General features: G+C 41.3%; 1 protein-coding gene across 2 annotated transcripts in view; it reads right to left on the bottom strand.

Annotated features, from left to right (window-relative positions):
• LOC126376652 (glutamate--cysteine ligase regulatory subunit) overlaps positions 1–14,181 on the bottom strand; it is a 206,920-nt gene that overhangs the window by 164,361 nt on the left and 28,378 nt on the right. The window contains exon 7 of one of the 2 annotated variants that reach the window (XR_007567728.1): positions 10,853–10,914. The exons of the other annotated variant lie outside the window; for it this stretch is intronic. The gene's annotated coding sequence lies outside the window, so the exon portion shown is untranslated. Of the gene's footprint in view, positions 1–10,852; positions 10,915–14,181 lie in introns of those variants that run through there. 2 annotated transcript variants of the gene reach the window in all.

Below are 14,181 nucleotides of genomic sequence, written 5' to 3'. Positions count from 1 at the left end.
CAGGCCAGTTTCTTTGCACCTTTTGCGCTTCGTTTGAGGCATATTTGTAAATGTCACCGATGCAGTTTTTTCTTTTTCAAAAAACGAATAATAGTGAATGAACATTTGAATGAACCTTTAACGTCTCATTCCTTTTATCGTTATGTCATACTGTACGTTAATTTAATTACTTACTGTATTAAAATACTGCAACCAATCCATTTTAATACAAATTATTTGTACATTGAAATAATTTTACAGAATGCATTGCTGTTTTATTTAAAAATTAGGTGACTGTTTGGATAAAGAACAAAAAGTTTATTTGTGTTAGGTTTTCTGTAATTTTGTGCGAATTTGTGTTGCCTTCATATGGCAACACTAGGAGAAAGGGTATAAAAAGGCGTGTTTGTCTTTCATTGGGGTTCTTTTGATTCGAGCACGCATCGAAGGCAGACGTACCATTTTGAACACGTGTACACTTGTGTTTGAGCACGCGTGCGTTTTGGAAATTTAGAGTAAGTAACCAATATACTTATTATTTATTATTTCAATGGTTGTTTTCTTTATAGAGCATGTACCTGAGGCAGCTTTATGTATATCCAGGTATCCGTATGTTAGTTAATGATCATGTTACCGTGGTCTTACTACATTTCAGAAGTGGGATCGTATCCATATTTGTTAATCAGGATACACCGTTTTTGAGATATTTTACTTTGGAAATATATCTGTATAAATATATACATATAGGGTTATCTGAAGAATATTTACATGTTCCAATGTTTTCGAGTTCCAGATTATGCCTCTTGAAGACGAGATCGTTCCACGAAGACGACTGACGAGCCGAGACGAGCCGAGACGAGCCGAGCCGAGCCGAGCCGAGCCGAGCCGAGCCGAGACGAGCCGAGACGAGCCGAGACGAGCCGAGACGAGCCGAGCCGAGCCGAGACGAGCCGAGACGAGCCGATATGAGCCGAGACGAGCCGAGACGAGCCGAGCCGAGCCGAGACGAGCCGAGACGAGCCGAAACGAGCCGAGACGAGCCGAGCCGAGCCGAGCCGAGCCGAGCCGAGCCGGGAGCGCAGCCGGAGAGAGAGCCGGGAGTGCAGCCGGAGAGAGACGTCGCTTCACGCGTCGGCACAACGAGCGACACAGCCAACGACGTCGCGGCGAAGGGCAGGAGGTGCGACGTTCGTCGGCAGCTAAGGGAATAGAAAGGTCAGATAGCCCTACATTTTCATCTAAAGATGTTCTTAATATTGTTGAATCATTAGTTAACTTAAGATCTTAACCTAATCCGACAGCAGTCGCCACATCACATCCTTCCAGTAGTATTATGAACCATGTTACCCGAATTTGGACCCTCATCGAAAAGTCAAAAGATTGATACTTGGTTAAAGAAAGTTAATGAGTGTGCCACTGTTTACGGATGGGATGAGAACAACCGTTATCCACTTCGCAATGCAGAAACTGCAGGAGTTGGCCAAAGTTTGGTATGAAAGCTTCAATTCTATTTTGTACAGCTGGGCAGAATGGCAGCAAAAGTGGTTAGACGCATTTCCTTTTGAACATGATTATGGCCAATCCCTGGAGGATACGCTTAGGCGAAAGAGTAGGTTTGGTGAACCGCTAGAGGTTTATTATTATGAAGAATTAGCCATCGTGAACCGGTGTGACATCGAAGGGAAACGAGCCGTGGACTGCATTATCCACGGATTAAGTGACAAGATAATTAGATCCGGCGATAAGCGTTACGATGTACGCAGCCTGATCAACTCCATTTTCTGATGAGTAATAAGGAGAACCAACCGCCGTCCGATCGCTTTCATTTTAATAAAACAAAGTAGTCGACTGAATCCACAGCGGGAAGTAATAATGACAATAGGGATAAATCAGTTAAGACTTCAAAAAAATTCAAGTTACAAATTATTTTGTTTTAACTGTAGGGAAAAAGGTTACCCGTATCTTAAATGCCCCAAACCTCTGGTCCAATGTACAGGATGTCGTAGGTTCGGTCATAAAATGGAAACTTGCAGAGTCCCTTTTTTTTTGAAAACCGTGATAATCTAGGTAACATTCCTAAAATCATGCGCATACTTACCTCTAAGTCGGGCTCAAAATATTTCAATACAGTTAGGGTAAATGACACCTCTATGATATCGTTTATAGATTTCGGTAGCGAAATTTCGCTCATAAAACAAACAACGACACTGATTTTGGGGTAGACTTGTGATCAACCCCCGACTCCATTAAAAGTTTTGGTAGTAATTTTATTTTGTCCATGGGCAGGACACAGGTTAATTTATGCATCGACGGTGTTAGTGCGGATGTTTTGTGTCACGTGGTTGACAGTAATCTGCTCAATTGTCCGATATTAGTAGGACAGTCCTTCACCTAACAGAAGCAGGTGCTGGTATTCAAGAATGCCAACGAATTGAGGTTTTATTATGATGATGAATTCCCTTTTGCTAACGGTGGTAGTGGTGATACTGCGAGTGTAAAGGTCGTCTCCGCTTCATGCGCAAGATTGAGTGGAGAGGCGATTATCAGAGCTCGTACTGATGTTGTGATTAATTGATATGTTAGGCTTAGCGGAAGAGTCGTGGGGAAGCCAAACCGAGAATTCACGATAGCCGGCGGGTTATACAAAGTAGAGGAAGGTCAGCTCTTTGTTCATATTACCCCATTGTCAGCTTTTGTTATATTGATGAAGGTGATATTATAGGTAGATGAAATAGAGTTCAGATTGTCAATCATATTTGTACATCACCCACAGACCTCGTTGGCGAGCATTTAGGTATAGAGCCTAAAGATGTTAACTTTAGCAAAAACGCTTGAAGAGCCACATAAACGACGTCTATTTTAACATTTTGAACGAATACAAGCATTGCTTCGCGCAATCATTAGAGGAGTTGGGATGTACAAATATGACTGAAATGAAAATTGAATTGAATATTGAGCGTCCTGTGGTTTACCGGCCTTACATATTGTCGCACAAGGAACGACAACAAGTAAGAGAAATGGTTGGTGAGATGATGAATGCGGGGATTGTACGAGAAATTGTATCGGAATATGCGAGTCCAATTATGTTGGTTCGTAAGAAGGACGGTAAACAAAGGCTCTGTGTTGATTATAGGTTTCTGAATTCAATGACAGTTAAGATAAGGTACCTGATGGCAGTGATTGAAGACGAGATTGCTCGATTAGTGGGGCAGGCCTACTTTATAACTTTGGATCTGGCATCTGGATACTACCAGGTGCCTATTGCAGAAGAATCGAAACCCTTAACTTCCTTTATCACCCCAGACGACCAATATGAATTTAATCGTATGCCGTTTGGGTTGGCTAACGAACCAGCTGTATTTCAAAGGCTGATGAATAAGGTATTGGTTTCCGCTAGGTTCTCAGAAGCTACTGCTTACATCGATGACGTATTAACTTACGAAAAGGATGTAGAAGAGTGTTTGGATAGGTAAGAAAGGGCTTTACAGTTGATAGAAAAGGCAAGCCTAACTCTGAATTTGGCAAAATGTAATTTCTTACAGCAGAATTATTAACTATTTGGGTTATGATATTAGCGCTGCTGGGGTGCGGCCGGCTGACAAAAAGACACAGTCAGTGTTTGATGTTCCTCGTCCCACCAGTCCACATTCCGTCCGCCAATTTCTGGGACTAGTAGGATATTTTCGGAAAATTTATAAGGAGTTACGCGTCTTTATCACATCCGTTGAATAAGTTGCTCAAGAAGGATGTGGAATGGTGTTGGACTGAGGAACAAGAAGCCGCATTTGTTGATCTCAAGAGTAGTCTGATAGATAGGCCAATCTTAGCCATTTACGACCCGACCGCCGAAACACAGTTGCACACTGACGCCAGTGAAGTGGGCGTCAGTGGAATATTGATGCAGCGACGTAATGGAAACGACACCTACCATCCCGTAGCGTACTATAGTCGCCAGACATCTCCAGAAGAGAAAAGGTTTATAAACTTGAGACTCTTGCTATAGGTAGTAAGTTCGCTCAAAAGTTTCGGGTTTATCTTCTGGGTCAGAATTTCAAAATCATGACCGATTGTAGTGCGTTGCGCTCCATGCTTTCCAAACGCGATTTGGTTAGACGTATTGCCCGCTGGTGGCTGTTTTTGCTTTTTGAATATCGTGCTGGCACGAAAATGTCGCACGTGGACCTTCTATTTCGGAACCCAATTGAGGATCTTAGTTCAATGGAAATTGACGCTGGTCTTTACCCGACGGTTATGTCAATCAATGAGGGGGACAGGTTGTAGACTCTTCAATTAGGTGATAGTGAACTGGGTCGCATTCGGGAATTTCTTACCACTGATATTGATGCAGATGGGTTAAAGTACATAACAGAAAACTAATTCAAATGAGGGCCTATTCCACGTAAACGAAAAGTCGAGGTGCCTTTTCACACCCTGTACATCAATCACCTTGGACCTTTTTGTGCGATCAAAGAGAGGAAAACTCTTACCTATTGGTAGTCGTAGATGCCTTTACGAAATTTAAATTTATCAGGCCAGTCAGAAATACCAAAAACAGTTACAACAACGCGAGAATTAGAAGATATTTTCTATACGTTCAGAAACCCAGATCGAATTATTAGCGACCGCGGTACTTTCTTCACCTCGTACGTGTTCAAACGTTTTGCTCGGATAAAGGTATTAGACACGTGTTGAACGCAGTTGCAAGTCCTAGGTCCAATGGACAAGTAGAGCAGTGTAATCGCACGATGTTAGGGTCGTTAACTGCGCAAAATCTTAATTTTGACAAGAACGTCTGGGATGACAAGATAGGTAGAGTCCAATGGGGCATGAACAACACCCGTCGGAAGACAACGGGACGGACTGAGGTAATGTTTGGACTTCAGATGGATGCGGAAATTAATCCTATGTTGAACGAAATAGTATGCGAAACGCAAAATTATACTTTATTGTCAGTTCGGGAATCCCTTAAAGATATAAAAATTGACGATTCAAAGTGTAACAATGTTACCTACTGAATAAACATATTTTTGAGTTTGAATTTGTTGGGATTGATGACTACTTCATTTAACAAATCGAATGTCACCCTGGATTCACGTTAATGATGATAAAGAAAGTAGTGATGAAGATGACTGATTGTGTCATTATTATATACAATCAAAAGAAAGTAAGTAGAGGTACTGTTTGTTGGATGAAACTGTAAGATGTGTATTTAGTAATAGCTTGAGAAGGAGGGCTCATAGCTATTTAGTTAAGGTGACTTTCAATTTTGTGAGGAGGGTTCACAATTATTTTAATTATCGTATATAAGAAGGAAGGGTTTGTATACGATAGTTACAAGTGTGAGAAAGAAGGTTCACACTCAATTGCTTTGCAATAGTTCGTGAGAAAGAAGGGTTTGCGAACTATTGCCAACTTGAATAGCTTTATAATGTTATGATTATTTTAATTATCGTATATAAGAAGGAAGGGTTTGTATACGATAGTTACAAGTGTGAGAAAGAAGGTTCACACTCAATTGCTTTGCAATAGTTCGTGAGAAAGAAGGGTTTGCGAACTATTGCCAACTTGAATAGCTTTATAATATTATGATTATTTTAATTATCGTATATAAGAAGGAAGGGTTTGTATACGATAGTTACAAGTGTGAGAAAGAAGGTTCACACTCAATTGCTTTGCAATAGTTCGTGAGAAAGAAAGGTTTGCGAACTATTGCCAACTTGAATAGCTTTGTAATATTATGATTATTTTAATTATCGTATATAAGAAGGAAAGGTTTGTATACGATAGTTACAAGTGTGAGAAAGAAGGTTCACACTCAATTGCTTTGCAATGGTTCGTGAGAAGGAAGGGTTTGCGAACTATTGACAACTTGAGTAGCTTTATATTATGATTATTTTAATTATCGTATATAAGAAGGAAGGTTTGTATACGATAATTACAAGTGTGAGAAAGAAGGTTCACACTCAATTGCTTTGCAATGGTTCGTGAGAAGGAAGGGTTTGCGAACTATTGACAACTTGAATAGCTTTATATTATGATTAGAAAGAAGAGCTGATGTTTCACCCCGTAAATGTGATTATATGTCGTTGTACTTTTAGATTTTAAGTGAAGCTTTGTAACTGTTCTCGATGAGTGTGGAATCACTTGGCCCGCCGAATGTTAGGTTTGAACATTGGACGTTTTGTCTACGTGCATGAGGACATGCACGACGTCAGGATGGTCGAATGTTAGGTTTTCTGTAATTTTGTGCGAATTTGTGTTGCCTTCATATGGCAACACTAGGAGAAAGGGTATAAAAAGGCGTGTTTGTCTTTCATTGGGGTTCTTTTGATTCGAGCACGCATCGAAGGCAGACGTACCATTTTGAACACGTGTACACTTGTGTTTGAGCACGCGTGCGTTTTGGAAATTTAGAGTAAGTAACCAATATACTTATTATTATTTCAATGGTTGTTTTCTTTATAGAGCATGTACCTGAGGCAGCTTTATGTATATCCAGGTATCCGTATGTTAGTTAATGATCATGTTACCGTGGTCTTACTACATTTGATAGCCATTAAGTAAAAAAATAAAGTTATTTTTCTTTAATTTATTATACCTTTTTTGCGTATTTATGTGCCTTATGTATTTTTAACTTGTATTCTTTTCCTTTTTTGAATGTAATTTAGACAATATGTTTATTTAATCTATTATTAAATTGAAATACTACTACTGCGAATATATTTTTTTATTTATATTTACAAATGTAGCTATATAACTATTTTGACAAACTGACTGTCGTTTTAACATGTTGGACCATTGGGCGATAGCATCAATAGTGGCTGCAAGTGTCTTCATTCATTACTTCCGGCCAAGTAGTTAACCATGTAGTGTTTACATAAATACATAAACACATCTTATTGTAATACACGTAGGTATAATTAAATATATAAATATGTAATATATTATAAAATACTTGAATCGATATAATCGATTCATATATATTCTGTCTACGGGCAATGCACTACGCGGTGGCCACAATTAAAAAGTAAACTGTACGGGTATGTACGGGGGTGGAGTGAAGACGTAGTGTGTGGCAACGAGCCGATATTTATTTATTTAATTATATTGAGACGAATACACTACAAATGCCATATGGGGTAAATAATAGCTCCCATGTAATCCTGGAATGCACGGGAGTGACAGCACAACGGATACAAATCCCCAAAGGAATGGGGTCGCTCCGCGAAGCCTGTGAAAACCCCAGGAAGCTTCTGAGCTTCTGGAAGGAGTTAGGTTGGCTTATGTAGCCAACAATAGCACGCATAATGGACCATCTTAGAGTTTAAATGCGGAAAACAGAGCCCACAAACTAAAACAATCATCATAATTAATTTAAGAGCCACGCTCTGGTCGGTGTGCCATCCTCCATGCTACTTTTTTTGGGTAAAATAGGGCAGTGGTTTCCCTCTTGCCTTCCGCCCCGCAGTACTCTGACGCAAGTGTGATGGCGCCTAGAGTACTTAGTCTTCAAAGCCGAGCTAGGACTCAATACATACATACTGAATACTATACTACTGACAGTTACTGCTGCCCTCTGTCAAGTTCCAGGTTACAGTCCCTGTGACTTGCCCCTTCCGTCCTGCATTGCCGTACCGATGGCTCTCATCACCGCCTCTGATACCGATGAAGTCTTTACCCGTATCCCTGACCAAGTCTCAATAAAAAAAAATACTTACAATAACTCTCGTCAATATACCTCCTCCGGTTGATTGAGGGGAGGCCTGTGCCCAACAGTGGGACGTATGTAGGCTGTTTATGTTAAGTCTCGTCAAAAAAAAATCATTCATTAGGTACAATATACAGCCTCCGTGGTCTAGTGGTAAGAGCGTTAGGCTCACGATCTGGAGGTCCGGGTTCGATTCCCGATGGGGGCATTGTCGAAATTGTTTGGTGAGGACTTTTCAGGCTTGAATCACCAGATTGTCCGAAAAAGTAGGTTGATTCCGTGCTTCGGAGGGCACGTTAAGCCGTTGGTCCCGGCTATTAGCCGTAAAAACACCTCCACCAACCCGCAGTGGAGCAGCGTAGTGGAGTATGCTCCATACCCTCTCCGGTTGATTGAGAGGAGGCCTGTGCCCAGCAGTGGGACGTATATAGGCTATTTATGTAGGTACAATATATATTATTCATTCATAATAAACATCGTAAAGAAACCCATATCCCCGAAAATCTTTGACCGCCTCTATGGCTTGAAACGTTAGGAAGATGATAGGTAATGTTTTTAAGAGAAAAAAACATGTTTGAGATGTAAGATTAATGTAATGTCTTCTGTGAAAGTCAGTAGCGCCAAGTGTGACAATAATCACGACTCTGTGAAAGCAAAAGTGTTTTTTTTTACATCCCAAATAAGTAGATATTACTATATAGGTATTATTCTCTTGATGATATTAGTATTATTAACAATAATTCCCAGGTGAGAGCCCTCAGAAATGAAAAGGAAAAAATAAAATAAAACAATAAGTATAAATAATAATAATAAAGGCGTAGGGATGTGACAACCCTATCTCTGCTCCATCTCTCATCGTCCCTGGTGAATTCAACAGTGCAGTCAGTCTCCGCAGACACCACGGAGCTGAGATCCTCCGAGAGTCGGTCAAGCCCTCCGTCTCCGGCTTGCCTTCACTAGCCGGCCGGAGTGGACCCCAGCGGGGGCTGCAGGACTCTCACCTCTGGCTTGCCTTCATTGGCCGGCCAGAGTGGGGCGTTAGAGCTATACGCAGGGTGGAAGTGAAAGATGCATAAGTCGCGAGTTGGTAAGGCGGGTAAACCGCCTCGCAGAAAGCGGTGTACACCACTCGACGCCCTGAACTGCTCACAACCATGTTGCTGCGTTGCCGTCCAGTCGGCCAGATAGGGATGAGCCATGTCAGGGGCCTTTGGCGGCTCAATAGTAACCCTGACACCAGGGTTGATGAGGCTGGTATTCCACCTCACAACCATTTTTACATAACGAACGTCTCATCCGCCTAAAACTACTGCAGCTTCTCACAACCTGTATAGCCGGGGAAAAGAAGCTGCAAGAAAAACCTCGGCACAGAGTTCTAGACGTTCTTAAAAAAAAAAGAAACATAAGCTAATGGGGCGATGCATGCAATTGTTAGTAGCGAATGTAAGATGCGAGGATGGCTGTTCACAAGGCAGTACTGGTCCTGCTAAAGTACGGTAATGAATGTTGGTTATAGCAGAAGACCGGCCTCCGTGGTCCAGTGGTTGAGTTCCTGGGTTCGATTCCCGGTAGGGACATATCACAAAAAAAATACTTTGTGGCCCCTAGTTTGGTTAGGACATTACAGGCTGATCACCTGAATGTCCGAAAGTAAGACGATTCGTGCTTCGGAAGGCACGTTAAGCCGTTGGTCCCGGTTACTACTTACTGATGTAAGTACGTAGTCGTTATATGAGTCATGTTAGGGGCCTTTGGCGGCTCAATAGTAACCCTGACACCAGGGTTAATGAGGTTGGTACTCCATCTCACAACCCACACGATAGAAGATAGCAGAAGACACATGAAAGTAGGATTAATGCCGTAGTAATAAGGTCTGTGTAGCATCTGCGGTGTTAAATTGAGTGATAGAGTGAGAAACAGTGTGCAGATATATTTTTTGACATGACTTATTGATTTGCCGCAGATGGCATCAACTACTTTGCCGGACAAATGGGGAGCGCTGAAGGCTCTCACCCGGTACAACGTTTAACACAACAGGCCTGAGGGTGCCCTGTTGGGCGCGAACCTCGGCTCAGGGCGTCGTCTGAGAGGAAAAATATTTGAAGGAATTAATCGACTATAGTGGGTCGATAGCGATAAGCGCTGAATGAGGGAAATCGTCGATCACGATCAGTGTGTAGATAATGACCCCACCAGGAATGATTATTGATGGTTTAAGGCTGGCCTACCCCGATAGGGATATAGGCGTGACTGTACGGTGCAGTAAAAGGGATGTTCAACATATTGAAAGACAGTCGTCATAGTGTACACCGGAGGGCGATTACGGACAATTTTCCACTTTCACGATCGCCGAAACATGGGCGCGCTTTGTGCACCGTACACACGCAGGGAATATTGTAAGTGTTATTGAGTGAATTATTTTTAGCGTTTATCTGTACGAAATGTTTTATGTGTGCGCCTTAAACAGCGTCGACTAAACGTCGTACATAATACAAAAGCTATATTTAAGTCCCAAGTGATAAGAGAGAAATGTGGTGTAAAAGACGATATAGTGACTAAGATTGAGAAGGGAATGTTAAGTTGGTTTGGACACAGAACGAATTAAGGATAATAGGATTACGAGAGCAGTATGTTAAAGCGAAGATTGATGGTAGGGCTGGCGGAGGAAGACCTAGAAGAACGTACCAATATTGACCAAATTGGAGATGTCCCTAGAAAAGGTTTAGTACGATCTACTCTGAACCAGCGTGCGTGTACGAAACGATTGATGAATGTGGAGGAAGCAAGAGAAGTGTGTCAGGATCGAAGCAAATGGAATTCCATAGTGTATGTTTACTCTATGTATGTATGTATGTATGTTTAAGTCCCATAGAGGGTGAGCCTATTGCCATTAACCGGGCACAAATCTTGGAAACCACGTGGTATCAATTATTTATGATTCAAACATGAATTCAAACTCATACAGTCGAATTCAGTGGCTTAAAACCAGAGCTGAGATTTGAACTCGTTGTCTTCTGACGATTTATGAGTCTGCTAAGCATATTAGGAATGAGGTACAGAATTGAGTTGACGTAGTTACGTACAGTCATGAGCAATATAATGTACCCACTTTAGGACTATGTCGTACTAACATATTTGACATTTAGTGAGACTTACAGTTCAATTTGTCAAAAAAGTTAATGTGACATGGTACCAAAGTGTATACATATTAATGCTCGTGACCGTACCTACTACTTACTGATTTTATGCAAATTAAAAATATTATTTGCGTTTTGTAAAAACTGCCGTACAGAAAGCATTGCGCCCGCGCATGTAGTAACTACTGTCACAATCAAGATGGTATCTGGGGCGTGCCCCGCAGGTTTCACACTCGACGCCACTGACTCTCTCAGGGGACAATCTTCGCAATCTTACATCTTAAACACGATGGAAATACCAGAAGTGCATTACATTGGTCTTTTTTGACTTGATTTTTACTAACACAGTTGGCTCGGCCATTATAGACGGCGATACGGCTACGAACCTATCACGTTTACTTATTTATTTATTTTTATTGGAAGACCAACAGCTAACGATACAAAATAATAGTTAATACTAAAAAACAAACAGCCATTTACAGGTCCTCCAATAGACACGACTAAAAAAATGCTAGAAAACTTACAAAATAGGTACACAAGAAATAATAATAATGTAATTAATATGGTAGAACACGATGCAAAAGGTTATTGATTTATTCAACGAAGAAACTCTTGACTTAAGAGACGCCTACGTGATGCTTACGTGTTTTACGTTGGTCTAACAGAAAGCTCAGTGAGTTGTGGGTACTTAGTTCATCTTGCGATGGATGTACAATGAAAGAGCAAAAGTGCAGTCACTGACCCCAGCGAATTATTAGTAAATAGTGGTGAAATCACTACAAACAGCCTACGTGGTCTAGTGGTTAGAGCGTTAGGCTCACGATCTGGAGGTCCGGGTTCGATTCCCGATGGGGACATTGTCGAAATCACTTTGTGAGACTGTCCTTTGTTTGGTAAGGACTTTTCAGGCTTGAATCACCTGATTGTCCGAAAAAGTAGGTTGATTCCGTGCTTCGGAGGGCACGTTAAGCCGTCGGTCCCGGCTATTAGCCGTAAAAACACCTCCCCAACCCGCAGTGGAGCAGCGTGGTGGAGTATGTTCCATACCCCCTCCGGTTGATTGAGGGGAGGCCTGTGCCCAGCAGTGGGACATATATAGGCAGTTTATGTTATGTAGTGGTGAAATTATGAACCATTAGTTGTCATAATTGTAAAATTTATGTTTTTGTAGGTGTTTTTGCTCTATTACAAAAACGTACATGTAACCAGGTGTTAAGTGCAACCAGTTAATTTATTACATTGCAAGAAACTGATTGGACTTTTGTACCTTATCGTACCCCAATTGGGATATAGTTTGTGAGCTTATGTTATGATTTATTGTAGTTTTGTCACAAATGGCATTAACTACTTGGCCGGACATACGGGGAGCGCTGAAGGTTCTCAGCCTCTCAGTCGATACATTTAAGACAACGGGTCTGAGGGTGCCATGTTGGGCGCCAACCTCGGCTTAGATTATTAGAAGGATTATATTTTAGAGAATTAATCGACCCTAGTGGGCCAAATCATCTCGCCTGTATACATTTAAGGGGTAGATAGAAGTGTATAGACAATTACTTGTCGCCAGCTATGTTTAAGTCCTACGGGAGCGAACCTATTGCCATTAACCGGGCACAAACCTTGGAAACCCAAACATGGATTATAAAGTCGAATTCAGTATTTTAAAGCCCAAGGGATTCAAACTCATGACCTGATGTGACAGCGCTATCTCGAGATGTTGATAAGTAACTAAAGTACATAATGTAGCAATTTCTTCAAAACCACGTAATCCCCAATTACTCCTATTCTTCAGCAGCTAGGTACTGCCCAAACCACCCATCTGCGCATGCGCTTAGGTAATCGAATTACCAAACGCGCGTTACACAACGCGCACAATATGGAAAGCTGGGGGCAATTGCGCGCGGACAATTTCGGCGAGATCGGTGCGCGTACGCGTAGTACTGTGCGCAGATATGGGAGAATAGGAGTTTTCAATTTTAAACTCTTGCCCATGATCGATAGGATAGGAACCTTTCATTAAAACACATAACATACATACTGAGTCATGTCAGAGGACTTTGCCGGCTCAATAATAACCTGACACCAGGGTTGACGGGGTTAGTAATCTACCTCACAAACCCATAACCCACACGATAGAAGAAGATTAAAACATAATATAATAATACTTTATTCTTACCGCGATAAATCCGAAATGAGACTCCTGACTCCTGATATTTCAACACTGTTGCAAGTGCCATGATCACGGGGTAACTGGAGTGAAGTGGGTAGATCTATAATTTTCTAAAGGCAAACAAATCTGTCAACTTATTTTATTGTAAAAGAAAAAAAACCTTCTATTTGTTAGTGTTGAGACTGCATACAGAATTTCGAAAGAAAAGAGACATCCCGAGCTGATTTTTATTGAAAAACTGACCAAAACATTAAAAAACAAAAAAAAAACGAAAAAAACTTATTAAGACAACGGAAACCGTTGTTAACAGTCAGTCTACCTTCTGTTCTAATATAACATGGTAAGAACGAGTGGTCCTGATCCCAGTAGTAGATTCACCGTATCACACACCGGGGGTTAAAATGGCCACATCGAAGCAATTCATCTAAGAAAGCAATATTGCTATTTGACATTTGTTTGCATTGCGCACTTAATTTTATATGCGCAAATGTCAAATTGCAATATTGCTTTCTTAGATGAATTGCTTCGATGTGGCCATTTCAACCCCCACCATCTAATGTTATTAAAAGTTATACCTGTCAATTTAATTCTTATCTGCCGAAAAGCAAAGAGACGTGTAATCGACAGGAATAAAATTAACCGTAAAATAGACCTCCGCTAAACCGCAGTGGAGCAGTGTGGTGGAGTATGCTCCGCCCTCCGGTTGATTGAGGGGAGGCCTGTGCCCAGCAGAGGGACGTATATTCACCTCTATTACATTCCCATGTAATAGGGGTGAACATGCGCACAGCCAAGGAATGGAATGGGCTGCCGGCGTCGGTGTTTCCTGTATCTTATAACCTGGGGTCCTTAAAATCACGGGTGAATAGGCATTTTCTGGGTAAGCTCGTTCCACGGTCGATCTCTTCTTCTCCTCTTGAAAGTACGAAGACAAGAGCAAACCCATCTTAATTTAAAAAAAAAATACTTAACAGGAAGCGAGCCTATTGCCATTAACCATCCTGGAAACCACGTGATATCAATTGTCTATGGTCCAAACATGAATTCCAGCTCCTAAAGTCGAATTCAGAATTCAATTCAAATTCAAATTCAAATTCAAAAATATCTTTATTCAGTAGGTAACATAGTTACACTTTGAATCGTCAATTTTACATAACGAACGTCTCATCCGCCTAAAACTACTGCAGCTT

The sequence above is a fragment of the Pectinophora gossypiella genome, chromosome 21 (assembly GCF_024362695.1).
Source record: "Pectinophora gossypiella chromosome 21, ilPecGoss1.1, whole genome shotgun sequence".
NCBI classification, from domain to species: Eukaryota; Metazoa; Arthropoda; class Insecta; order Lepidoptera; family Gelechiidae; genus Pectinophora; species Pectinophora gossypiella.
The sequence above is the reverse complement of the archived record's forward strand: the minus strand, read 5'-3'. Positions and strand labels throughout refer to the sequence as shown.